General features: G+C 46.0%; 2 long non-coding RNA genes across 2 annotated transcripts in view; both read left to right on the top strand.

Annotated features, from left to right (window-relative positions):
* LOC108582214 overlaps positions 1-26,649 on the top strand; it is a 71,387-nt gene that overhangs the window by 19,438 nt on the left and 25,300 nt on the right. The gene's annotated exons all lie outside the window — the stretch shown is intronic.
* On the top strand, positions 15,884-25,522 carry LOC116270109. The gene is made up of 2 exons (XR_004178053.1): positions 15,884-16,352; positions 22,158-25,522. It is a non-coding gene; the product is annotated as an uncharacterized LOC116270109 (long non-coding RNA).

Here is a 26,649-nt window from a genome sequence, read left to right as displayed (position 1 = left end):
AGTTCTTAATTTTGGTAAAGTCTAGTTTATCAATTTTTTTCTCTTATGACTCATCCTTTTGGAGTTGTATCTAAGGAATCTTTATGTAACCCATGGTGACAAAAATTTTCTCCTATGCCTTTTTCTGGAAACATTATAATTTTAGGTATTACATTTACATCTATAATACATTTGAAGTTAATTTGTGTAAAGGAAGATGGTCAGGAGCAGGCGGCTGTGTAAGGCAGACAGCGAATCAACCACCCCACCGAAAACAAGATGGATGGAGGTGGAGAACTGGAAACTCTGTCGAGGGTGACCGAGCCCTGCTTCTGGTTTGAGAAAATCTCACTTATGTTCCAGGTGGATGCTGAGGCAATATAAAATTATGGTTTTTCACTACAGAAAGGAAATGTACCCAGCCTACACAACCTGGCTCTGCAGTGGGTACACATGTGGCCATAACGATGTGGGTGCTTGGTTACTGATTTCACTAAAAGTAGTAGTAAAATTCCAAAGGGAGAATGAGAGTAGTTAAAAGACTAAATCTTCTTTCTTCTATCAGAAGAAACTCAATATGTAATGCCAAAAATTGAGAAACCAGCAAGAGGCGTCTTGTGAGTGATGGGAAGAGAACTCCAGGGAGGGCGGCCCCTGCCGGCTCCTTGGCTCCAGGTACTGAGTGGACCTCGGGGATCAGGAGGGAGCGTGGCAGAAGCCAGCTGTGTTTCATTGTCAGCCTTTCAGTATTGTTTGATTTTATTTTAACAATATATGTGCTATTTTGCTTAAAATAAAAAAAATAGATTTGGAAATACGGGTAGTATTATCAGAATTTCATAGTTTTTGTTTTTGTTTTTTGTTTTTTGTTTTTTTTAGTAAAGTTGAGCCTTTTTAGTTCCATAGTCTAGTGAAGGACAGAGCTAAATGAGGATTTTCAAGATGATTAAATCAACTAAGTATAGAAAATGGTCCTTTAATTAATTGACAAACTGTTGGAATTAGAAACATCACATAGCCCCACAAGTAGGGTTGCCAGACTTAGCAAATAAAATTAAGTATGTCCCATGCAATACTTGAGATACTTACACTTTAAAAAGTATTTGTTATTTCTCTGAAATTCTAATTTAACTTAGCAGCCTAAATTTTTACCAGCAACCCTACCCCAAAAATAGTAGGAGTCATGAAAATTGCTCGAATGGGACATAACGGGGAAGAAGTGGAAGATTTTTCATTTACCCATCCTAGACGAAGGTGGCCCAGTATTGATCTCAAGGTATTTCTGAGTGAGATCCCAGTGTCAAGGTACATTTTTTCCTTTGTTCACTCCAGTTCTCCATGCCTCCCACAACCAGTTATAGCAAGTGCATTTGTAATAGAAAGTGGTCAAGTTGCAATCATAGAAAATGAATGTTGGCCTCCTAGGAAGATAATGAACAATTTTTAAGGGCTAAACCATGGAGCAATCAGAAATGGAACAATCGTGCATTTCTGTTACTTTTACTTAATCCCAGAAGTGCAGTGTTGTGGGCATTCCTGAACGGGAGAAACTTAGGTCTGCAGTTTTCTGTTTATCATTTAGTTGTGACCCTTGCATCAGATTCTCCTCTTCTGTAAATGTAAATACATTTTTTTAGTATCGTTATAGAAAATTTTAAGCATGTGCAAAAGTACATGAAATAGTTAAATGAACCTCCACATATTCATCACCCAGCTTTAACAACAATCAATCTATGACCAGTCTTGTTTCATCTATACTCTTAATTCTCTCTGGCTATCTTGAAGCGAATTTCAGACATCATCTCATTTTGTATCTAAATATTTCAGCACGTATTTCTAACATACAAGGATTCCCCTTTAAAACATAACTATAATACCTTCATCATACACTCCAAAATCAACAATAATTCCAAAAAAGCATTTAAATAAAACTTGCTAGGCCAGGCGCGGTGGCTCACGTCTATAATCCCCGCACTTTGGGAGGCTGAGGCGGGTGACTCACCTGAGGTCAGGGGTTCCAGACCAGCCTGGTCAACATGGTGAAACCCCGTCTCTACTAAAAATACAAAAAAACAATGACCTGGTGGCACGTGCCTATAATCCCAGCTATTCGGGAGGCTGAGGCGGGAGAATCGCTTGAACCCAGGAGGTGGAGGTTGCAGTGAGCCGAGATCACGCCATTGCACTCCAGCCTGGAAAACAAAGCGAGACTCCGTCTCAAAAAAAAAAAAAAAAAGAAAAAAGAGTAAATAAAACTTGCTAGATGAAACAGAAATGCTGATGTCACAGGATTCTAGCCAACACAACACTTTCTGGTACTGAACAATGTGGACCAGTTTAAGTGCCATCCTGGTACCATTTCAGAGAAGGTAAATTCAAACACTTCAATAAAGTATTAAAACAGCTTGCCATTTTCCAAGGAGCTATTAATATGGTTCATTCACTCATTTATGGATCCAACAGATGTTGGCTGAATATATACCATATCTTGTTAAGCACAGGATACAAAGATCCACAGGATCTGCCCTTTGCCCTGAAGCCATTTTATCGTGAAACAAACAAGTTTACATCTAAGTACCTGGAATTCAAAGCAGAAGGAATTAGCCACAAATAAGGGTCCCAGCAGAAGTAGCAATTGAAAAAAGTTCGAAAGGGTGTGCCTCTATCCCAAGGTCAGCAGTGGAGGGCATTTCACTGGAGGCGTCAGCATGAACAAAAGCATAAAGAAGACAAAATATCCTAAATGACTCATTCTTCAAGAGCGAAGATGGGCCTGATGCCGTGGCTCATGCCTGTAATCCCAGCACTTTGGGAGGCCCAGGTGGACAGATCGCAAGGTGGAGATTGAGACCATCCTGGCTAACACGGTGAAATCCTGTCTCTACTAAAAATACAAAAAAAAAAAAAAAATAGCTGGACTTGGTGGCACATGCCTGTCATCCCAGCTACTCGGGAGGCTGAGGCAGGAGAATTGCTTGAACCAGGGAGGCGGAGGTTGCAGTGAGCCAAGATCGCACCACTGCACACCAGCCTGGGCGACAGAGCGAGACTCCGTCTCAAAAAAAAAAAAAAAAAAAAGACTGAAGATGATGCCTTCCGTATCTTGGCACATCATGTGCCCTGGCCTGTGACACTTAGTCCAGAGACTGATGCACAGTGAGGCTTCAATTAATCTTTATTGATGAAATGAATGTAAAATGTACCTTTTATCCAGTAATAATTCTCAGCCCATGCTAAAACTCCCCCATCATACTGTACTGTTTTCATACACAAAGACAGCCCCAGAGCTCCTGCAGCTTCCATCAGAAAGACATTACCACTGAATTTTTTTACAACAAGGAATTGTGCTGAACGTTTTTGGAAAGACACTGCCTCCCTTATGCTCTGCTTCTTTTCATGTGCCTAAGTGGTTAGTTGCTGAATTTTTGCTGGTCTCCTTTATTAGTTTAAAACATAACCAGAGCATCTGTGGTCCCTCAGTTATCATGACCTGCCCGTGGGCCTTGTAATGAGCAGATATGAGATTTGCTTCACTGACCATTTTCTCTAAGAATAAAAGCCAGAGTCAAGCTTTACTAACTACATGATTAAAATTTATTGCCACTGAAACGATTTTTCTCGTGTGTGCGTGCGTGTAAGACGGAGAGAGAGTTGGATGAGCTCTAAATTAAAACCTAAATAGCTCTCTGTACCCTTCTGAGTAAGATTTAGTTCTATCTATTCCACAAGAGAGAAGGTCTGCATAGTTGCCAGCCGGCCAGCGGTGTAGCAGACGTATGTGGAGTTATTTTCCATATCGTTGTGTTTATTTATATAGGCCCAATTAGACCCTTTTAAAGGCTTAACTTAGTGTGGCTGCTGCAGACAGCTAGTTTACACCAAGTCCTTCTTGGCAAGACTTGAAAGCAAACAGTAAATAGCGTAAACAATTGTATGTGATTAGACGCTGCTAAATAATGTGCATCTGGGATGACAAACCAAACTTATTAAACAGACAACAAATAGCTGAGGTAAATATCGAATATGTTAACTCTACAGAACACAGAGCTGGATCTCGTCAAAGCGTTATTAACGCAGCACAGCTGGATTAGAATAAAAGAGCCATTTAGACTTAAAAGCAGGGGATCTCCAAGTTAGAAAGTCTGGATTCTGTTCCCGTCTCCATCACTAATTCACTAAGTGACACTGATTATTACTTTGATTTTTGCCTGCATTTTCCCATCAATAGAAAGGGAATTTCAGGACTGTTCCCGAGAGCTGGAGAGAATGGTTGCCAGATGCCTTCCCAGGAAGGGAACAAAACGAAAGAGAGCCGCTGTCTGGACGCCTCCTGCCTTGCCCTGCAGTCTCCCAGACTCTCATGCCCCCTGGAAAAGAGAGTCGGCCTGGGCAGACATTGGTGAGGAGATGACAGTTGAAAGTCAGGTCACCACTGTGACCGTGGCCAGCTTTGGGGACTCGGCTTCCGTATGGGGAGGTTGGATACTGATGACCAGCTCTGCTTCTGACAGCGGGAGGGGAGGGGAGCAGGGCCCCCCAGAGACGTTCGGGACCATACATGACTATGAGCATCTTTCAGTCGCCTCCCACAGAACTTGATTCTAATGGAACTTGCTTTAAAGCAAAGCATTGCCAATCAATTCTTGTTGTCTACCTCGCACACAGGGTTCCCACTATTCTCTAGACAGAAATTTTCAACTTAGCTGCAAAGAAGAATCATCCAAGGATATTTTTTAAATCCTGTACTCCCAGCCTGGGAGTGCGATCAAAGCTCCAGTGTTTTTTTTAAGTCCCCTGGGTGGTTACAAAGTGCATCCAAGGTTGAGAGGAACTGAATTATTGGTCTAAATCACTGACCATGATTTAAAGGAGCAGTGCTCCTTTTTTTTTTTGAAACGGAGTCTCGCTCTGTTGCCCAGGCTGGAGTGCAGTGGCCGGATCTCAGCTCATTGCAAGCTCCGCCTCCCGGGTTCACGCCATTCTCCTGCCTCAGCCTCCCGAGTAGCTGGGACTACAGGTGCCCGCCACCTCGCCCGGCTAGTTTTGTTGTATTTTTTTAGTAGAGATGAGGTTTCACCGTGTTAGCCAGGATGGTCTTGATCTCCTGACCTTGTGATCTGCCCGCCTCAGCCTCCCAAAGTGCTGGGATTACGGGCGTGAGCCACCGCGCCTAGCCAGCAGCAGTGCTCCTTAACCTTGAGGATGCACTTGAATCACCTGTGGTGGTTTAAATGTCACGTCTGCCTTGGCGCCACCCAGGCAATATGTTTCCAAATACAACATTTGTATTAATTCAGGCCACCAGCATCTGTTTCCTCCAGCCCTGCAACAGGGTCTCTATTTCCCTGGCACCCAGAATGAGCCTTTGGAGCATAAATCTGGTCATTTATTGCCCTGCTGTCAATCCTTCAATGGCTCATGCCTGTAATCCCAGCACTTTGGGAGGCCAAGGTGGGCGGATCACCTGAGGTCAGGAGTTCAAGACCAGCCTGGCCAACATGGTAACCTCGTCTCTACTAAAAATACAAAAAAAAAAAAAAAAAAAAAGTGGCTGGGCATGGTGGTGGGGCACCTGTAATCCCAGCTACTCAGGAAGCTGAGGCAGGAGAACCTCTGGAACCCAGGAGGCAGAGGTTCCAGTGAGCCGAGATCGCGCCGCTGCATTCCAGCCTGGGCAACAGAGCGAGACTCCGTTTAAAAAAAAAAAGACAAGGAGACAAGGAGATGGAGCAAGGAAGGCGACTTTATTTCTGAGAGCCAGCAAGCCGAGAGGATGGAGGACCAATATGCTGAAGAACCACCTTAAGTCCAAATTTCAGGCCCTTTTAATGTTGAGGGCAGAGGGAAGAGGAGGGCCTTGCGATCAAGAGGTGACCAATGACCGCATACATTTGGGTTCCAGCGAGGGTCCAGGAAGGCTGGGAGTTTATTTGTCCTTGTCAGGTCACAGCGCTCCTATAAACCTTTAACAAAACGTCATTGTTTACGCACGTCCCCTTTAATCCCAGAGTTAGTTTGAAAACCTGCATGATGGCTGTTTTTGCATTTTATCTCAGCACTCTAAAATTATCCTAGCCACATGCAGAAATGGGTAAAGGGCCTCTTAAACGACAGTGGAGTGAGTTATGTTCTGCTCTTTCACCGCTGCGTTCCCGGACTTGCCAAGCGCCTGTTCATCCTGGGGTCTTTGTACTTGCTGTCCGTCTCTCTGTCTGGAAGATTTCCTTCCGGAGCCACACACGGCTGGCTCCCTTGCTTCATTCAGGACTTTGCCCCTCACTGAATGCCTTTCTTGATGATGCCCATCTCAAATTTCCCTTTGTTTTGTCCCCTTGCCCTGCTCTATTCTCTTTCACGGCTTTTACCATTACCAGAAACCAGGTGACTTGCTAGTGTATCTATTTATTGCCCATTTTCCCCCAGGGAACAGGAACTCCATGAGGGCTGGGACCTCGTTTGCCTTGTACCAGAATACCTAGAATAGTGCCTGGCACACAGTTGGCACTCAGGACCTAGTGAATGAATGGATAAGTAAATGTCGCCTACTCCCACTTCGCTGTCACGCTCAAACATGTAATTAGGAGGCTATCCCAGAAAGACGGGATAAGTACATGTCGCCTGCCGCCACTTCGCTGTCACGCTCGAACGTGTGATTCGGAGGCTACCCCAGAAAGAGGCTTTTTAGGTCCGCCAGGTTTCTCAAATAGAGCAACCTGGGGCCGGGCGCGGTGGCTCACGCCTATAATCCCAGCACTTTGGGAGGCCGAGGCAGGCAGATCACGAAGTCAGGAGATCGAGACCACCCTGGCTAACACGGTGAAACCCCATCTCTACTAAAAATACAAAAAAAAAACTAGCCGGGTGTGGTGGCGGCGCCTGTGGTCCCAGCTACCCGGGAGGCTGAGGCAGGAGAATGGTGTGAACCCGGGAGGCGGAGCTTGCAGTGAGCCAAGATCCAGCCTGAGCTACAGAGTGAGACTCCGTCTCAAAATAAATAAATAAATTAATAATAATAATAAATAAAATAAAGCAACCTGTGAAAACATTTTGCTCTCACTTATTTGACTTTCTTTCATTTAAAACTTGAATTTTCCTAGATCTCACCAGTTCTTGAATACATTCAGTCATAAAAAAAATCAATAAAATTGTCTTTTTGTTGGAAAAGAGTGATTATTCCAAATTAGGGCTGTAAGATTTAGCAAATAAAAATATAAGATATCCAATGAAATTTGAATCTCAAATAAACAATAATTCTTTAGTATCAGTATGTCCAATGCAATATTTGGGACATATGCTAAATAAATGCTTCTTATCTGAAATTCAGATTGAATCTGACAATCTTAACACAAAATGAAATGAAATTTGTTTTGGTACAGGAGAAGGTATGAAGTCAGATAACCTAGGTTTGAATCTTAGCCACTTGATGGTTATATAAACTCTGGGAAGTTATTTCACTTTGTCAAGCTGTAGTTTCCCCATCTCTAAACCGATTAGATAGTAATAGCGGCTTTGTATGGTTATCGCAAAGATTAAATTTTTTTTTAAGATAGTGTCTCGCTCTGTCACCCAGGCTGGAGTGCAGTGGTGTGATCAGGGATCACTGCAGCCTCAACCTCCTGGGTTCAAGCGATCCTCCCACCTCAGCCTCCCAAGTGGCTGGGACTGCGGGCATGCGCCACTACACCAGACTAGTTTTTGTATTTTTAGTAGAGACAGGGTTTTGCTGTGTTGCCAAAACTGTTCTCAAACTCATGAGCTCAAGTGATCCACCTGCCTTGGCCTATCAAAGTGCTGGGATTACAAGCTTGAGTCACATACACGGCTGAAGATTAAATTTTTAAAAACTAACTAACTCATTTCGTATAGCACCTGGCCGCAATCAGGACAAATGTTATTCTCATCAGTATTATTAAATGGAGAGTGAACAATCAATCATCTTCTTCTGTCCAGGACTGCGGTTTTGTCCAGGACTGCGGGGTTTCCTAGGACATGAGACTCTCAGTGCTAAAGCTGGACAAGTCTCACACAGCCGGGACACCTGGTCATTTTAAAAGCTCCCTAGAAAAGGTCGTTGGTGCCATATGACTGACTGACTTCAAGCTGTAAGTAATGTATGAGGAGTGTTTTCTATCAGTTATCAAAAAATGTCAGGTTGCAATGGAAGTTTTTCAGTCTGTATTTCAACATGAACATTCCTTTTGCTATTGACCCCAGGCACATTTAGCTCCCCATTACTGTAAGGTGTGTTTTAGTCCTGTGTTTTTAGAAAATCATTCAAATGGCACCGTCAATGTTGATTAATACATTTTTTTTTTTTGAGACGGAGTCTCGCTCTGTCTCCCAGGCTGGAGTGCAGTGGCGCCATCTCAGCTCACTGCAAGCTCCGCCTCCCGGGTTCACACCATTCTCCTGCTCAGCCTCCCGAGTAGCTGGGACTACGGGCGCCACCACCACGCCCCGTTAATAATTTGTATTTTTAGTAGAGACGGGGTTTCACCGTGTTAGCCAGTATGGTCTCAAACTCCTGACCTCATGATTCGCCTGCCTCGGCCTCCCAAAGTGCTGGAATTACAGGCGTGAGTTACTGCGCCCGGCCGATTAATACATTTTTTTAACATTAACAATCAAAATGGGGCATTTGACTGCCATATGATTCTGTGCATTTGTAGTTCAGCTCTTTGTTCTGGGCATCCAGAAGAAAAAGCTGTTAGGAAACAACTTGTTTCAGCCAGGCGCAGTGGTTTACGCCTGTAATCCCAACACTTTTCGAGGCCAAGGTGGGTGGATCACCTGAGGTCAGGAGTTCAAGACCAACCTGGCTAACATGGTGAAATCTCATCTCTACTAAAAATATAAAAAGTAGCCATGTGTGGTGGCACATGCCTGTAATCCCAGCAACTACTCAAGAGGCTGAGGCAGAAGAATCGCTTGAACCTGGGAGGCGGAGGTTGCAGTGAGCCGAGATCACACCACTGCAGCAGTCCAGCCTGGGTGACAGAGTGAGATTCAAAAAAAAACAAAAACAAAAAGAAAAGAAAGAAAACAGCTTGTTTCTTGTTTCACAGTTAAAATGGCGCTAATTTATTCAAGTGCAATTGTTGAACGCAAGGTTCAAAAAGGTTATATCCTAAACCTCTTAAGCAGGAGAAATGAAAAGGATGCTCTCGAATACTCTGTCAATCCAGTAGCTGCCCCTGCCTCAGCCAAAGAGGTGGTACTTCATAGAGTGCTGAATTCAGAGAAGAAAGCAGCCCCTGGCATCCCTGTGGTTTTACCCAGTGACCAACAGTAACAGAGTCGTTGCGCAGTGTCTGGGTGCTGGATTTTACCTCTCAGAACTAGTCTCATCCACACAAAGCACGGAAGACTTGGCCAAGCATCTTGGCCATGTAATGGCAAGAGTGTGAGCAACAGAAGATGGGAAGCAGAAGGGTGGTGGAAGGAAGGTGGAGACAAGCCCCGGTGAGCCAGTATCCTCGTCTCAGAAAGGGGGAGGGTTCTGGAAGGAGAACTAGAGGTTCAGGCATGTTATTTATTACAATAATATTCAAGTGTAGTATATTATTTGTAGCTACAAAGATAACCAGTAGAGGGTCTTCTGATTATCACCTACCTATCAAGCACTAGGAGAAGTGAGAAGAAGAGATGAGATACCCAAAACTAAACTAAAACAACATTTTTCTAACCAGAGTTGGCAAATAGTCAAGAAATTGAGGTTGAGTGAAGTGGCTCACACCTATAATCCCAGCACTTTAGGAGGCCGGGGCAGGAGGATTGCTTGAGCCCAAGAGTTTGAGACCAGCTGGGACAATGTGGCAAGACCCTAAAAAACGTACAGAATACTAACAGGGTGTGGTGGCATGAACCCGCAGTCCCAGCTACTCTGAGGCTGAGGTTGGAGGATCCCTTTGATCCCAGGAGGTCAAGGCTGCAGTGAACTATGATCAAACAACTGCAATTCCCCCTGGGTGATAGGGCGAGACCCTGTCCCAAAGAGAGAGAGAGAGAGCAAAGAGGGAGGGAGGGAGGGAGAAAGGAACGAAGGAAGGAAAGAAGGAAGGGAGGAAGGGACGGAGGGAGGGAGGGATGGAGGGAAGAAGGAAGGAAGGAAAGAAGGAAGGGAGGGAGGGAGGGAGGAAGGGAGGGATGGAGGGAGGAAGGAAGGGAGGAAGGGAGGGAGGGAGGGAGGGAGGAAGGGAGGGACGGAGGAAGGAAGGGAGGGAGGGAGGGAGGGAGGAAGGAAGGAAGGAAGGAAGGAAGGAAGGAAGGAAGGAAGGAAGGAAGGAAGGAAGGAAGTGAGAAATAAGTATATAAGTACAGAGATGAGTTGGAAACCACCCAGGAGGACTGAGTGTAGACTTCTGTTGTTGCTGATGGTACTGGTTAGACTGGAGAGGGGGAGGGGAGGCCGCTGATGTCCTCGAGGACTGCTGAGCCTGACTCACTGGCATGTGCACCACTGCTTTGATTTAAAAACCAATGGGCCGGGCGTGGTGGCTCACGCCTGTTATCCCAGCACTTTGGGAGGCCGAGGTGGGCGGATCACAAGGTCAGGAGTTTGAGACCAGCCTGACCAACACGGTGAAACTAAAAATAAAAAAAAATTAGCCGGGCATGGTGGTGGGCCCCTGCAATCCCAGTTACTCAGGAGGCTGAGGCAGGAGAATCGCTTGAACCCGGGAGGTGGAGGTTGCAGTGAGTTGAGATCAGGCCACTGCCTTCCAGCCTGGACGACAGAGTGAGACTCTGTCTGAAAAAAAATAAAGAAAATAAATAAAAACCAGTGAAAAGATAGTGCTATTGTGATACAAAGATGTAGTCATCTTCCTCTTTCTAGGCAGAAGTAGGTAATATTCCTAGTGTTATTTGTCTGGTGAGCCTTCAGAAAATCACTTAGAATTGCTTATACTTATTTTGTGCTTCAAGGGCCTTAGAAATTACTTGGAAAAATTCAGACTACTAAGCAAAGAGATATTCTAGAAGATGGAATGAGAGGAAGAAAGTCCAAGATTGCGTTCTTGATGCCCCCAATCGTGAAAATAGTACCCATTAGCTTTAAATTCCAAAAGCGTTAGTACTGACCCCAATTCTAGGTACACATGGGAATGCCACCTTTCCTCAGGCCTTCTGGCCCCCTAAGTTCCTGTTCTCTGCCTCTCTATACCTGGGGCTTGTTTACTTGGCACTAAACAATTTACAAAACATTTTTCATTTCACTTCACTTTCCATCTGATTTACACTTTTCAAACATGCAACATTTAAATATTTCAAACATGCAACATTATCTGCGATAGATCATTTATCACCTTCTGCATGGAAGAAGGATGTGCCGTCTGCATGAGGGAGATGGCTGATGTTTCTTTAAACCCGGACTCTTTGGTCTGAGCAACAAATCGACTTACTCATCCTGAGTACACTGCCAGAAAGGACTGAGAGTAAATCCTTCTGGGTCCAGCTGTTAGTTGAGTACAAATAAACACACGCTGGGAGTGGAAGGCCTGCTTTGTTCTCTGTTTTTCTTTCTGACTTGAACTTGGATTTTCGTTCCCAATCAAGAGTTATTATAGCTCAGACTGCTAATCTGAATTGAAAGCCTTCCAAGCATGAAGGAGCCCTTCTCAGGGTTAGAGACTCACGTCAAGCGCAGATACACTCTATAGGAGCGCGTCTCCGATCGCTACCAGGAGTCTTCTTCAGAATTCGCTCTTTCCTGCAGCCAACCCCTCTCATTCAAGGACTCCCTCCCATCCAGGCCCAGTTTCACACCCCCCCAGGGCTGCGTGCGTCTGTAAAGGTACCAGCTCAGGGGCAGACGAAGAAATAAGGGGTGAGGGGAAAGAAGCCAGTGTGAACCGAAGCCAAGTGGGGGGCACCTGTCTCTCTCCCCCACCCCTGAACCCGAGGAATGCAGACACGAATCCCTCACGATTGTTTCTGTGGTATTGAACCGTGGTGGCAATGACGGCCGTGACTTCACTGAAGAAAGCGAAACAGCTGGCAGGGCCTGGTGGGTGTGCTCCTAATTTGTGGACAGAGAGCTTTGTAGTTCACAAGGGGTTCCGGCCTGCACTGACTGGAGCCAGACAGGGAAAGAAAAAAAAAGCCCTTTCATTGAAAACGTGACCTCCTTCTTCCCACTGAAGTCAATGTCAAAATTTGCTTTTGTGAGGGGCCAAAGGGTTGAGTCCTACAGTTTAAAAAAAGGAACACACACACGCACAAAGGCATTCTTCTTTCAGGCCAGTCACACTTTTCTCTTGAATTCAGAATGCCTGCTGCCTTCTCTTGGCTGATAAGTGCACAGAATGAACTTAGAACCTGTGGATATGATTTCTTAAAGATGCTAGCATCTCCATCTCTTTAAAGATAATTCCTTTTTTTAAATTTTTATTTATTTATTTATTTTTGAGACGGAGTCTCGCTCTGTCGCCCAGGCTGGAGAGCAGTGGCGCGATCTCGGCTCACTGCAAGCTCCGCCTCCCGGGTTCCCGCCGTTCTCCTTCCTCAGCCTCCCAAGTAGCTGGGACTACAGGCGCCACCATCGCGCCCGGCTGAGTTTTTGTACTTTTAGTAGAGACGGGGTTTCACCGTGTTAACCAGGGTGGTCTCGATCTCCTGACCTTGTGATCCGCCCGCCTCGGCCTCCCAAAGTGCTGGGATTACACGCGTGAGCCACCGCGCCCGGCCATTTTTTTTTTTTTTTTCCTGAGGGCGGGAGAGTGGAGTGATACAATCACATCTCACTGGAACATCAACCTCCTGGGCTCAAGCAGTCCTCCCACCTCAGCTCCCGAGTACCAGGGACTATAGGAGCCACAGCCACAGACGGCTCATCTGCTTTTATGTTTTGTAGAGACGGTGTTTTGTCATATTGTCCAGGCTGGCCTCTAACTCCTGGGCTCAAGCAGTCCTCCCACCTCGGCCTTCCAAAGTGCTGGGATTACAGGCATGAGCCACTGCATCTGGCCAGAATTCCTTTATTTCCAAATAAAAATTTGAGAATTCTTTCAGTTTGAGAAATCATTCTTGGGTCTATGTGAAACAAGATGGTGTATTTCTAAAACTTTCTGAAGTAAAAGGGGCAAGGTGGGCATACAGGGCCAGGTGGAGGATGGGCAGGTGGCTGATGTGAAAGTTCCAGATACCTGGAGGAAATCATTTCTGTCAAACCCAGACAAAATAGGGCCAGGAAGGAGAGAAGGCTCAGGCTTACATTCTGCGACAAGCGATTTCCAAGGACTTTCTGTGAGCCCTTCACACATCTCCTGCTTTAATAAGGTTTATCACTAGATATTCTTCTTTTTTTTTAGATGGAGTTCCGCTCTTGTTACCCTGACTGGAGTACAATGGCATGATCTCGGCTCACTGCAACCTCTGCCTCCCAGTTTCAAGAGATTCTCTTGCTTCAGCCTTCCGGAGTCGCTGGGATTACAGGCATGCGCCACCACACCTGGCTAATTTTGTATTTTTAGTAGAGACGGGGTTTCTCCATGTTGGTCAGGCTGGTCTCGAACTCCCGACCTTAGGTGATCTGCCCACCTTGGCCCTCCCAAAGTGCTGGGATTACAGGCATGAGCCACCACACCTTATCACTACACATTCTTTTTTTTTTTTTTTTTTTGAGACGGTCTCATTTGCTGCTCCAGGCTGGAGGCAGTGTCGCTGATCTTGCTTCACTGCAGCTCCGGGCCCCGGTTCACGCCATTCTCCTGCCTCAGCCTCCCGAGTAGCTGAGACTACAGGTGCCGCCACCACGCCCGGCTAATTTTTCATACTTTTAGTAGAGACGGGGTTTCACCATGTTAGCCAGGATGGTCTTGATCTCCTGACCTTGTGATCTGCCCGCCTCAGCCTCCCAAAGTGCTGGACAGGCGTGAGCCACCACACCCGGCCTACCACATTCTTTGTGTAGGTCTGCAGTGATTCAAATAAAATGTTCTTGGAAGAAAAGTGTTCTTCCCAATGAACTGACAACAACTCTAGCTTTGAACCTCTGGAACCAATGAACTTGTTTCTAAGCAGCTTACGTTAATTTATTTTTGACAATCAAAGCACCCCTCCCCACTACTCGCTGGGCACACCGGGTGGCTCACCATGCATTCCCGCCTATATAATCCTTCCTCCTCCACTTCCTCGGCTAGCACACCGGGAGCACCACAGCCATGCCATGCATTCCCGTCTATAATCCTTACTTCTATTCTCGAGTAAACCCAACATATTTAGAGACAATTTTCTCTGGTGTCTTTTTTTTTTAGGTCGATCCTGACTTTTTTTTAGTCAGTGTCAGTAGAGGTTAGTTCATACCTTTACAATTATATGGCTTGAAAAGCCGGTCTTGACTGTCACATAAACCTACCTGCCTTTGTCTTCTTATTCCCTCGAGTAAACGTGTGCCATTCTTTGGCCACCCAGGGGCATTCTCCCTTCCCAGCATTACTTGTGGGCTCTTCCAGGAAATCCCTCCTTTCTCATTCTCAGCCCGGTGGCTTGGGAGGGATTCGCGCACCTCCTGCTCCAGGGGTGGACTGTGGTTGGCGAAACCAGTCAGCTTTTCCCATGTACTTACTTGCATCCTCCGCCGATTCCCGATAAACCAGCGACCCATTCAGATCCCTGAAGACACAGGAGCCTCTGAGGCCTCTGGGAAAGACAAGCTTCCTCGTCTTCCAGAGATGCCACCAGGAAGGAAGCTTGCTCTTCCTCCGGAAGGTACAGGGAGATCTGAGCCTGGAGTTGCGGCAGCCGTTTCCTGCCACGCGTGGAGAGAGGATGGGGGTGGAAGGCAGGGCCAGCGTGGTATCTGAGGATGAAGCTGAGGCAGAGAGAAACTCGTGTCCGGGAGTTCTTGTTTGGACTGCTGGATCAAACCTTACCTGAGGCCAACATCTGTCTGTGGGGGTTTCTGTTGTGTGAGCCAAGAATCGTCCTTTGTTGTTTAAGCCACGTTGGCTTCCCTGCTCTTATGATACAATAGCCCTAAATGATGTCAGTCCCTTGTTAAGCACATCCTATGACTCCCCACTGTCTGTAAAAAAAAGTGAATGGACATAAACATCTCCTCAATGGCGGCGATCGCTTCATAGGCATATACTTATCCTCAAACTTATTGAGATGTATACATTAAGTAGACACAGCTTTTTATATGTCAATCATATCTCAATAAAGTGATTTTCTTTCTTTTTTTTTAAGACAAATAAGCTTAAATTCCTCACCTTACCACCGGAGACAGTGCACAAGTGGAACGCAGGTGACCTTTTTCTTCTCGTCGAACTCGTCTTTAGCTGTTCCTTCTGGCTGGTCCCTTTTCTCTGCTTATCCCTCCTTAAATTTTACATTTTCCACGATCTAAATTTCACATCATTCCTGATCTTTCCAAACAATACTTCTCTCTCTTGATCTCTGTTTCCCTTCACATTCTTCTTCCCATCATGATTTAAACTGCTGTCTTTTCTTTGCCCTTTTCCTAGACTGTCAAGTAATCCTGAATTACTTTAATGTATATTTAACCTGTCTTCTTGAGCACAGGTCTTACAGGCTTCTGATCAGTGTCTAGCTCCTAGCATCTGGAACTATGCCTTATACATGGTAGGTATTAGAAACACGTGCTGGGTAGTTGGCAATAGCAGTGGTTTTTGATCAATGTCAACACAAATGCTTATGTCTGGTTACGGATCAGGACTCAGAGACTACCTAGACGCATGCAGACAACAGACCGGAGGGGTCCAACAGACCAGAGGGGTCCGGCTAAATACAGAGGGGTCCGGCTAACACAGAGGGGTCCGGCTAAATACAGAGGGGTCCGGCTAATACAGAGGGGTCCGGCTAAATACAGAGGGGTCCTAAGCACACAGAGGGTCCTGCCAAATACAGAGGTCCGCCATCACAGAGGGGTTCAAGCAAATGGTTTTCACCTGAGAAGGCAACGGGCTACTCCACTGGAAGAAAACCATCTGTAGGAAAGAATCTTGGTGAGTGGACTGTAATCTAACTCTTCAAATCTCAGGGCTCACGCAAACAAATGAGGTAAACTTGTTTGACTAATATATCTCTATTGTGAAAGCATACTGGAGCTTGCTTAATCGTAAGCAGGTATCAAGTGGCCATATAACATAGCCCTGTGAGTCAAGAGCTGCCTGTGGCCAAACAGGCCTGCCAAGAAGCTGTGTAATTTGGTGGTCCCAACTCCCCGTTCTATGTGGAGCCTCCAGGTGACTGGCCAATCAAGAGGCCCGTAGACCAGGTCGCCCGCAGAGCAGCTATGCAGAGCCGTCATGCCGTCATTTCCTGCATCACTTCCCACCTACCTTCCCTCTGGCTTCACAGAGTCTGTTTACAAGGAGAAGTGAATGCCTGTATTCTGCCTGGCCTGCAGGGTAGGTGTTACTGGAACTCTTTAAAGCTTTATGACATTCAGTGGTGTACTTCCCTCGCATTCCTGCGTGACCCATGTCACGGTGGAAACGGGCTGTCCTTCGCATTTCACAGGCTGCACACTTAATGACATCACTCTGTGAGATGAAGGCAGAGCTGTGAGAAAACCTAATTTGGCCTGCTGCAGCAACAGTTGCCTTAATTAGTCTCAATTTTTAATGCAATAAAAGGAATCAAGGTAAAGGTGGCTGGCCAGGAAAATTAATAAGCTTTTGGGTACAGTTGGTTACTATGATTTTTCTGTTAGTAGAAAATGTTGTTAAGCTGCTATTTTGCTCTCTGTCTTGAGAACACAGATTACAAGAAAAAGGAAAGATACACCCAGACATTGTTAAAAAGGCATTAGGCCGGGGTGCGGTGGCTCATGCCTGTCATCCCAGCACTTTGGGAGGCCGAGGCGGGCGGATCACGAGGTCAGTAGTTCGAGACCAGCCTGGCCAACATGGTGAAACCCTGTCTCTACTAAAAATTCAAAAATTAGTTGGGTGCAGTGGTGGGCGCCTGTAATCCCAGCTACTCAGGAGGTTGAGGCAGGAGAATCATTTCAACCTGGGAGGTGGAGGTTGCAGTGAGCTGAGATGGTGCCATTGCACTCCAGCCTGGGTAACAGGGTGAGACTTCATCTCAAAAAAAAAGCATTAAGGTGAACTAGCTGGTACTGTCTGCCAACTCGGCATCTTATTTATTCCAGAGAGCTCTTTTTCTCTGAATTGGTTCTTTCCCCTCCTTGCTAAGAGCCTTATCATATTATGAATGTAATATGGAGCTGGACTGGGTTCACTCTTCACTGTAAAGCTGCATTATCTACATTGGCATCCCTCTTGAGCAATCTTCAAGCAAAGAGGCATTTGGGACATCAGTAGAAGGGACATTTTCCCTGTGCGTGGGCTGTATTCTTCTGAGTAAATAGATGCTTTAAAACCAGCCAAGTCTCCATTTGGTGCATCTGAGTAGGAGTTTGATATTTGCACTGAGAAATATTGAATTCCTAGAACACCAAGAGGTGATTCAAGAATTTTCTTTCAAGCCAGTTAGACTTTAAATAAAACTTATTTACATATTCATGAGCAGATATATTTCTTTAGTATGTGCTAAGCATGAAAAAAAAGAGCATCAACCATCAAGTTTACCTTTGCTATGGGCACGTCTTGTGATACACCAGAAACTTAGGTGATATGGTTTTGAGAAAAAAAGGATTCCATGTGAGGTCCTCAGGAAGAATAACGACCCTGATCTTTCCGCACTTTCCAGGGCAGTCTGGCTCTGCCGCCAGGCTGGGTGCAGTGGCCCGATCTCAGCTCACTGCAAGCTCCGCCTCCCGGGTTCCGCATCATTCTCCTGCCTCCAGCCTCCCGAGTAGTTTGGGACTACAGGCGCCACAGCCCGGCTATTTTTGTATTTTTGAGGCAGGTTTCACGTGTGCTCAGGATGGTCTCGATCTCGGCCTGTTGATTACCGTCTCGGCCTCCCAGAAGTGGGATTGGGCTTGACACAGCGCTCCGGCGTGATTGTGAATTTAAATCCCGTGCTGTAAGTTATCAAATCACTCGCTAGTCAGGGGTTCTAGCCAGTCACGGGCATTCACATCCAAAGCAGCCCGCCCCTCTTCCTCCTGTAAGACACCGCAGCACCTCATGTTAAGCCCTCTTCGTGTAAGACCTACGGCACCTCTCCGCGCCCATTTAAGCCCCTCTTCCTCCTGGCACCTCTTTCGCTGTTGGCCCTCTTCCTCCTGTAAGACACACGGCACCTCTATATTCCTTCCATTCCATGTCCGCCCTCTTCCTTCCATTCCTGTTCCTGGCCACCTTCTTATTCCCTCCTTCCCCCTATGGTTTCCCCTCCATGTTCATACCTTCAAGACACAGCACCTCTGCATGCTGTTAACCCCTCTTCCTCCTATAAGATTTGGCACCTCACTTGTTAAGCCCTCTTCACTCCTCAATAAGCCTACCTGACACCTCACACCTTGTTATTCCCTCTTCCTCATTAATAGACTACAGCACCTCTCATGCTTGTTCATTACACAGCCTGCCTCTCACTGTGTTCCCTCTTCCTCATAATAGCCTCTCCGTAGCCCAATTGGCCTCCTTCCATCGTTACCTGGCACCTCCAAGGTAAGCCCCTCTTCCATCATTAGAGACCTGGCCTCTCACACTGTGTTAAAGACGTTTCTCAGGAAAGATGTGGCATCCCCCCTCTCACCTCCATAAAGGCAACAAATACTACCGATGGAAACGAAAGCGCAGATGACAAGATCGAACAGAGGGTGGTGTTTATGCTCAGTCTCTCTCGAACATTGAGGTTGCTGTGGTTGTGTGACCTTCAGCCAGCCACTCCACTGATCTAAGCCTTGCTCTGTCCTTTCTTCCCTCGTGCCTTCATTTCTTCATCCTCTCACATATGTAGTATTTATAGACCACGCACTGTGCTTCAGGCCCTGGCCTAGGGGCTCTGGATATAACAGTGAACTAAGCCAAGTCCCTGCCCTCGTGCAGCTTATGTTCTGACAAGCGGAGGGAGAAGGAAGACAGACAACAGGCCGTAGCATCTGGCCATTTGTGGCCAATTCACTGGGACAAATCAAGCAACTTTATTCTTGTTTAATGGACAAGGCTTTAAATTCCATTATATTAAAATAAGGACTCTGTGCCTTTTAGTTAACCTTTATAAAATATTGCAAAGGGGCTGGGCACAGTGGCTCACATCGGTAATCCCAGCACTTTGGGGAGGCCGAGGCGAGCTGATCACTGAGGTCAGGAGTTTAAGACCAGCCTGGCGAACATGGCGAAATCCCATCTCTATCAAAAATACAAAAATTATGTGATGGGATGTGACGGCACACGCCTGTAATCCCAGCTACTTGGGAGGCTGAGGCAGGAGAATCACTTGAACCCGGAGGCAGAGGTTGCAGTGAGCTGAGATTGTGTCACTGAACTCTAGCATGGGCAACAGAGAGAGATTCCGTTTAAAAAATAAAAATAAATGGCTGGGCGCCGTGGCTCGCACCTATAATCCCAGCACTTTGGGAGGCCGAGGGAGGCAGATCATGAGGTCAAGAGATCAAGACCATCCTGTTCAACATGGTAAAACCCTGTGTCTACTAAAAATACAAAAATTAGCTGGGCGTGGTGGCGGGCGCCTGTAGTCCCAGCTACTCGGGAGGCTGAGGAAGGAGAATCGCTTGAACCCGGGAGGCAGAGGTTGCAGTGAGCCGAAATCGTGCCTCTGCACTCCAGCCTGGCAGCAGAGTGAGACTCCGTCTAAAAAATAAAATAAAATAAATTTTAAAAATAAAATAAAATATTGCAAAGGGCTCATTCTGGTACATTTTTAGAGTATCATTCAATTTAACCTGGAGACAAAGGAGAGAACGGGGCAGGCCCTCCTCCACTTACTGAATGTTACCCCTGCAGAAGTCATTTAGCCTTTTCACCCCTCAAGTTGCAAGAGTACTTTCCTTATCACGTTCTAGGTTAATCTAAGCGCCAAACTGAGCCATGGACAGGGAGCTGTGGGATAATGGCTGATAAACCCTAAGCATTATGAAATACAGTGGCTGCAAATGGTGATGCAGATTAAGGTGAAGTGATGTAGTGACGATAACTAATCAAGGGAAACACACACAGTCATTTCTCCCTGAGTTTCTTCCCATTTTTTTTTTTTTTTTTTTGAGATGGAGTCTCGCTCTGTCGCCCAGGCTGGAGTGCAGTGGTGCAATCTCGGCTCACTGCAAGCTCTGCCTCCCGGGTTCACGCCATTCTCCTGCCTCAGTCTCCCGAGTAGCTGGGACTACAGGCGCCGCCACCACGCTCAGCTAATTTTTTGTATTTTTAGTAGAGACGGGGTTTCACTGTGTTAGCCAGGATGGTCTCGATCTCTTGACCTCGTGATCCGCCCACCTTGGTTTCCCAAAGTGCTGGGATTACAGGCGTGAGCCACTGCGCCCAAACGTTTCCTCCCAATTTCTAAGGGGATCCAGAGTCAACAGGGCACCATTGACAAAGAAATGGTGTCAGGCACTTGTCTAAGCATACACCTGAACCTGTAGATTCTTGACGGGCACTATTTCCTCTGCACTCGTTCATTTCCTTGTTGTGCACCTCTGGCCACGGGCATTGCCAGACCAAATCCATCAGTTAGAAGAAACTTCGCCTCTGCAGGAATTCTCAGTCGATTCTGACTCTGAACGAACAGTGCCTTTGTTTTGTGTTCTTTGGCACCCACATTAATATTTAAAGACATATAAATCGTTGTCGTTAGTTGAAAATGAACAGATGATTGGTGAAATGAAACTGTGGATAGAATATATCTTTCTTGATTCTCAATCTGTTTTGGATTGAAGACAAGAAAAGACCATATTAGCAAAAGAAAAATTGGCCTAAATGTGAGAACAGTTGGCTTTAAATATATATATATATATATAAAAAATTAAGTATTCCCAGACTGGCGTGAAGCCAGGAAAGCACTCAGCCGAGTTTTCCATTCCACTCCCCACGTCTTGTTTGCAGAGCGTGTGCTTTTTCTCTTAAAGCACCAGGCTTCCGAGCTGAGAAGCTTATCTGCACTCAGAGTAGCCTTTCTTTCTACTTTCTAGGTAAATAAAACAGTTAAGTAAGAGGCAAGCAGATTTTTGACTTGAAGAACAGATAAGTAGACTCATAAATACTAAGCTAACAGAAGCCTCTCCTCTCGAAACCCTCGTCCTTGTTAGGAACGGCGGGCTGGTCCCAACCCAACACAGCTAAAAGCTAATTGACATAATTCCCCCAGCGTGGGAGCGAGGCCGGTAAAGAGACCAGGATCTGAAATCATGCAAGGGGTGGAATGATTCTTTGTAGCTTCTGCTGTAATTTTGAGATTTAAAAAATTCCTTTCCACCTAAAAAAGATGTATGTCATGACGCAGCAATAAAAAGGGGTGCACTGCTGGTCCCAGTGGTCCAAGCAACAACACGGATGAGCCTCAAGACCTGTTCACAAAGGAGGCCAGATACGAAACAGGAGATGCTGGATGATTCCCCTTACATGAAGTTCAGGGACAGGAAAAACTCGTCTCTGGAGAGTTGGGAAGAGCGGTTGCCTCTGGGAGGGGAGAACTGACTGGAGAGGGGCCTGAAGGAACTTTATGGGATGATGCAAACATTGCATATCCTGATCTGGGTATGTGTCGAGGTATGACATATGTCACTGAGCTGTACCTTAGGATTTGTGCACTTCACTTCATGTAAGTTTTATCTTATTTATTTATTTATTTATGAGATGGAGTTTCACTCTATCGCCCAGGCTGGAGTGCAGTGGCTTGATCTAGACCCCTGCAACCTCCATCTCCCGGGTTCAAGCAATTCTCGTACCTCGGCCTCTGGAGTAGCTGGCACTTCAGGTGCGCACCACCACGCCCCGCTAAGTTTTGTATCTTTAGTAGAGACGGGGTTTCCCCATCTTGGCCAGGCTGGTCTCAAACTCCTAACCTCAAGCGATCCGCCCTCCCCAGCCTCCCAAATTGCTAGGATTACAGGCGTGAGCCACCACGCCTGGACTCATTATTTTTTTTAAAAAAGACATCACATTTAGGAGCCACTGGAGGACACATTGCAATGATTGATGTATTTATAACATTTGCCAGTCGACAAAAGACTCAAATGTAATTATCTCTTGATTCTTGCAAGCATCCTTGAGATTAAATGAGGAAAGTGAGGCTCACTGGAATTCAAGATACTGAGGCTGCCCCTCCCCTCTGCATTCCAGCAGCCCAGGACACCAGCGTGGCTCCCTAGCAGCCCTTCTCGAGGGGAAGCTGCTGGCATTTGGTCAGGACGTGTCTTCATTGTGCCAGTCTCTTCCATGAGCTGCAGAACATGCGCTGTTGCTGGCGAATGCTCTTTCCTGAGGACCAACAGGTCAGCCAGAAACACCTTCACACATTTCAGATGCCCTCAGGAGGGTGTCAGACCCTGGCTGAGAACTTCGTGTTTACTGCATTCCTGGATACAGGGGCTCGAGCCCCAGTTAGTGTTTAACTCACAGAGAAGCTGGAGCCCTGGTGAGAGGCATCTTTGTTTGGGCACTGATGCAGAATGGAATGTTGGCGCAGGTCCTCTGGTTGAGCCACCTGTCCTGCTTTGGCTTGGGGCCCACACATAATTCCCTTCACTTTATCCATTGGTTCAGCATCCAGCGTCCACAGGTGTGGTTCTGGGGTGGGGCTGAGCTCACTGTGTGTTCCCTGGAGGTCCAGGGCCATGTTTCTTTCCTCTGCAGTTCCTCCAGGACCAAGGATCTGGAGCTCCCTTTGCCCTCAGAACAGGTTAGCCACCAACTCTACCTCCGCCCTATGCCCTGGGGAGTGGAGCCCCCATTGTTGGTGGGATCTCCCCCAGAACCTCCTGCTCTAGGTTGGTCACACAATAATGAACCGAGTAAGGACTTGAGCCCAGCTCTCTTCAACTCAAATTCTGCTCTCAATCTACTACACCACAGGGTGGGACAACAGAGAGTGAGACTCCATCTCAAAAAAAATAATAATAATAATAATTGTATTAGATTATCTCCCCACCTGACCCCCGTCAGCCTCATGACAGCTTGGTGACCAGCTCCTACATTAAGCTGGTTGACGTTAAGAAAATCCCTTAAAAATGGCAGGAGAACATCAATGTAAAAATTTAGCAATTTGCTGAACTGTTTATATTTTTGCCTTGGAGTTCTTAGGGCCACACATAATTCATTCATCCATCATCAGACATGAGGATACCGAAGTAGGGGAAAGAAGAATTCCTTCTCTGGAGGAACTTACTGACAAGGAAATCGATGTGTTCCATGCTGCAGAGGCAGGAGCAGGGTGGAAGTGCATGACTTCACTGGAAAGAAGAAGGTGAAGCCCAGTCGAGGACTCTAGGGATGAGCTCAGCTGCAGGTAAACAAGGATGGAGTAGAAGGACATTCTAGGCAGAGGAGAGCATCAACATATACTGTGTATTTTTTTTTTTTACTTTGTATATAATAAGTAAATTAAATAAAGGCATAGGAGCAAGATAGAACATGGAGTGTTAGAAAAACAGAAGAGAATCTGGCATGTCAGGCACCAGAGGCGAATGTGAGGGCATGAGATGACCCTAGACACAGGGCAGGAGCCAGATCCTGAAGAATCTTGTAGGCAAGTGTCTTAGGTTGGGTTCCCCTAGCAGCAGACCCTGGCACAGGTGATGTACATGAAGGATGGCCACATTCTTTGCTCTTGTTCCCATTTCACGGTGCTGTCTATTCATGACCCTCTGAATCTGGGCTGGACTTAGTGACCTGCTTAGCCAGCAGAATTTGTAGAAGTAACATTCTGGGACTTCTGAAACTAACTTAACAAGAAGCCTTGCTGCTCCTACCTGGGCATCTTGGAACACCCTTACTGTGGTAGCTTTGAGCCACCATGGAAGAACTCCGATGACGCTGCATTGGCCAAGTTGAAGAGATTACATGCAGGCTCTCTGGGCCATGGCCCCAGCCAGGTCCAGCCTTCTAGTTGTCTCTGCAACCATACCAACGAACGGAGCTGTCGTGGATTCCCTCGACCTGCCCAGCTGCCAGTTGGACATCTCACTCAACACCACATGGGACAGAAAAATTGCCCAGCTGAGCCCTGCCCAAGTTTCTGACCCATAAAATGTGAGATAAAGAAAACGGTGGTTCTGGCACTAGTTTCTGAGAATGTTGTTATGCACAGCGATAGATAACTCTCAGTTTTCTAAGCCTGGTCTGCAGGAGGGAGTCCTTGGGCTCCTGAGTGGGCTGAGCCACTTGCTCAGCAGCCGGAGTGCAACGGTTTTGTTGTTCTCTGCTGTGGTACATGATGAAAAATTTACACCTGGGAAGGTCTTTGGACCTATCTATGCAAAGGGCAAAGGGTAAAAACTTTTCTAACGTGTTTCCAGGAGGGGGGCTCACCGATGCTTCTAGAGAATAAAATTATTGCAATTTCTCACGTCACATTTGGGTCCTCCACGGTTAAAAGCAGAATGGAACGTAAGTCTAGGTCTGCGAAGTTTGAAAAGGTCTGTCTCCACTGTCTTTCTTCAGTTTAAGCCGTTGCCATGACAGCTTACCCAGAGCGGCCTGACTCTTCGCCAGAGGTTGCTCTTCGGGGAAGAAATGCGGCGATACCCAGGTCGGAACCGGAGCGCACCACAGAGGACTCGTAACTGCTTCTTTGGCTGAGGAGGGGAGGCACTTGTAGTTCTGGTTATAATTGGAGCAAAAATATTCTACATGAGCCCTAATTAAAATGAGGGGGAAATGCACTTGAAGTTTTCTTCATGTGTGCTTATGAATCAAGTGTATGGGATGGGAAATCAAGCCACTTGTTAACTCAAAAGATCATCCACAAATAGACCCCAGGGTGGCTGTTGTATGAAATTGAATTACGTGTCCAGATCCATCACAGCCACCTTCTCCTCCTTTCTGTGAGTGGCTTCAGTATGCCCTGAAGTATGCCCCGAAGGTGAATCTGTGGAAAATTAGCATCAAATCTTCTATTTCTGGTAAGACTAAGTGGGATTTGAGGTGGTTTATTTGCTTTTTTTTTTTTGTACTTTTATGTATGACCTGATTTTTAAAATTATGACTATGCATTAAATTCCAAAACCAAGTGTGCGCATTTAGAATTAAATAACCCGTAACAAGGGAAAACTGTCAATAATGATACGAGAACACAAAAGAGAAAATGCCGAAGATTCAACTTGGTTGTATGTAAAAGCCATTGCCATCTCAGTCACTGGAGAAATCACCAACCTTTAAGACTATTCTCACCCTAGGATATCGTTAGGAGCGCCACGTATATGCATCAGATTTATTCTGAGCCACGTTTTATTCAATTCCTCGCTTATACTTATTTTGTGCTGCATCCACTCTTGCCTGAAGAAGCAATATTGCATGCTTAGGATTTAAAAAAACTTTTTTCAGGAGATGCTGAGTGTTGCTACAAAGAGGAACTGCCTTTGCTTCTTCACTCTGTGAAGAGATTTATTATTTTATAATTGCATAATGAGTTCTTGGAACATCGTCTTTAAAAGGATAGATGTTGTGTTGTAATAAAACAATGTTATTAAAATTTGATAACCTGGAAACAATCATTTGTGGTTCTTTCAGGACTTAGGGCTCCTTCAAGATGGTACTTGCAGTTTTCCTGAAGTGCATTATTCATGACTATAAAGGGAGAATAAAGGATTATGAGTTATGAAAAGAAATGTTATCGAGTACAATACAAACAGTGCAATTGCCTATGGCTTTTCCCGAGCTTCGCCTTCTTACCTAGCCCCATAGTTTAGTGGAAAGAGAATGGAGTTTGGAGTCTATCAGATTTGGGTTCAAAATCTTCCACTACACCATTTTCCAGCGCAGCGACTACTGCCAGGATATTCCTCCATTCTGAGGCTCTGGCTCCTTATCTGTAACGTGGGAACGATCCATCCTAGAACCAAATGATATTGTCGCTGCTCAACCATTTGACTTATAAAAATGGCAATTTTATGTGGTTCAGCCTATCATGTACTGCACAGCTTGGTAGGGAACTGAACGCCACCAAAGATGAAGCCCTTGGCTGGCTGCAGCACTGTCAGTGTTCAAGGGATGTGAATTCTACTAACGCTGCCTTGTGACTGGTTGGACTTTGAGAGCATTTAATAGTCTGCCTCTGTTTCTTTCCATTTACAGCTTCTCTGAGCTTCTGGCCCCTCTGAGCCTTTATTTTTATTTTATTATTATTTTTACTTTTTTCACTTTAATAGTGACAGGGGGATCGCTCTCCATTGCTCAGGCTGGTCTTGAACTCCTGGCCTCAAGGAATCCTCCTGCCTTGGTCTCCCAAAGTGCTGGGATGACAGGCATGAGCCAGCACACCCAGCCAGCCTTTATTTCTGGTCTGTTAAATCTTCCTGGTCTATTAAGGCTCTCAAGGCAGCTCCTTACTCATCATCTCGAGTCTCTCTTTCTAAACCTATGATCAGTTTTATCCCAAAACCCAAATGACAAGTTATAGGATCAGAAAAAACAATGTTAGGCTGGGCGCGGTGGCTCACTCCTGTAATCCTAGCATTTTGGGAAGCCCAGATGGGTGGATCACTTGAGGTCAGGAGCTTGAGACCAGCCTGGCCAACATGGTGAAACTCTGGTCTCTACTAAAAACACAAACATTAGCCAGGTGTGGTGGTGCACGCCTGTGGTCCCAGCTGCTTGGGAGGCTGAGGCAGCAGAA

This window comes from Papio anubis, chromosome 13, assembly GCF_008728515.1.
Source record: "Papio anubis isolate 15944 chromosome 13, Panubis1.0, whole genome shotgun sequence".
Taxonomy (NCBI): domain Eukaryota; kingdom Metazoa; phylum Chordata; class Mammalia; order Primates; family Cercopithecidae; genus Papio; species Papio anubis.
This window is presented reverse-complemented; position numbering and strand designations above follow the sequence as displayed.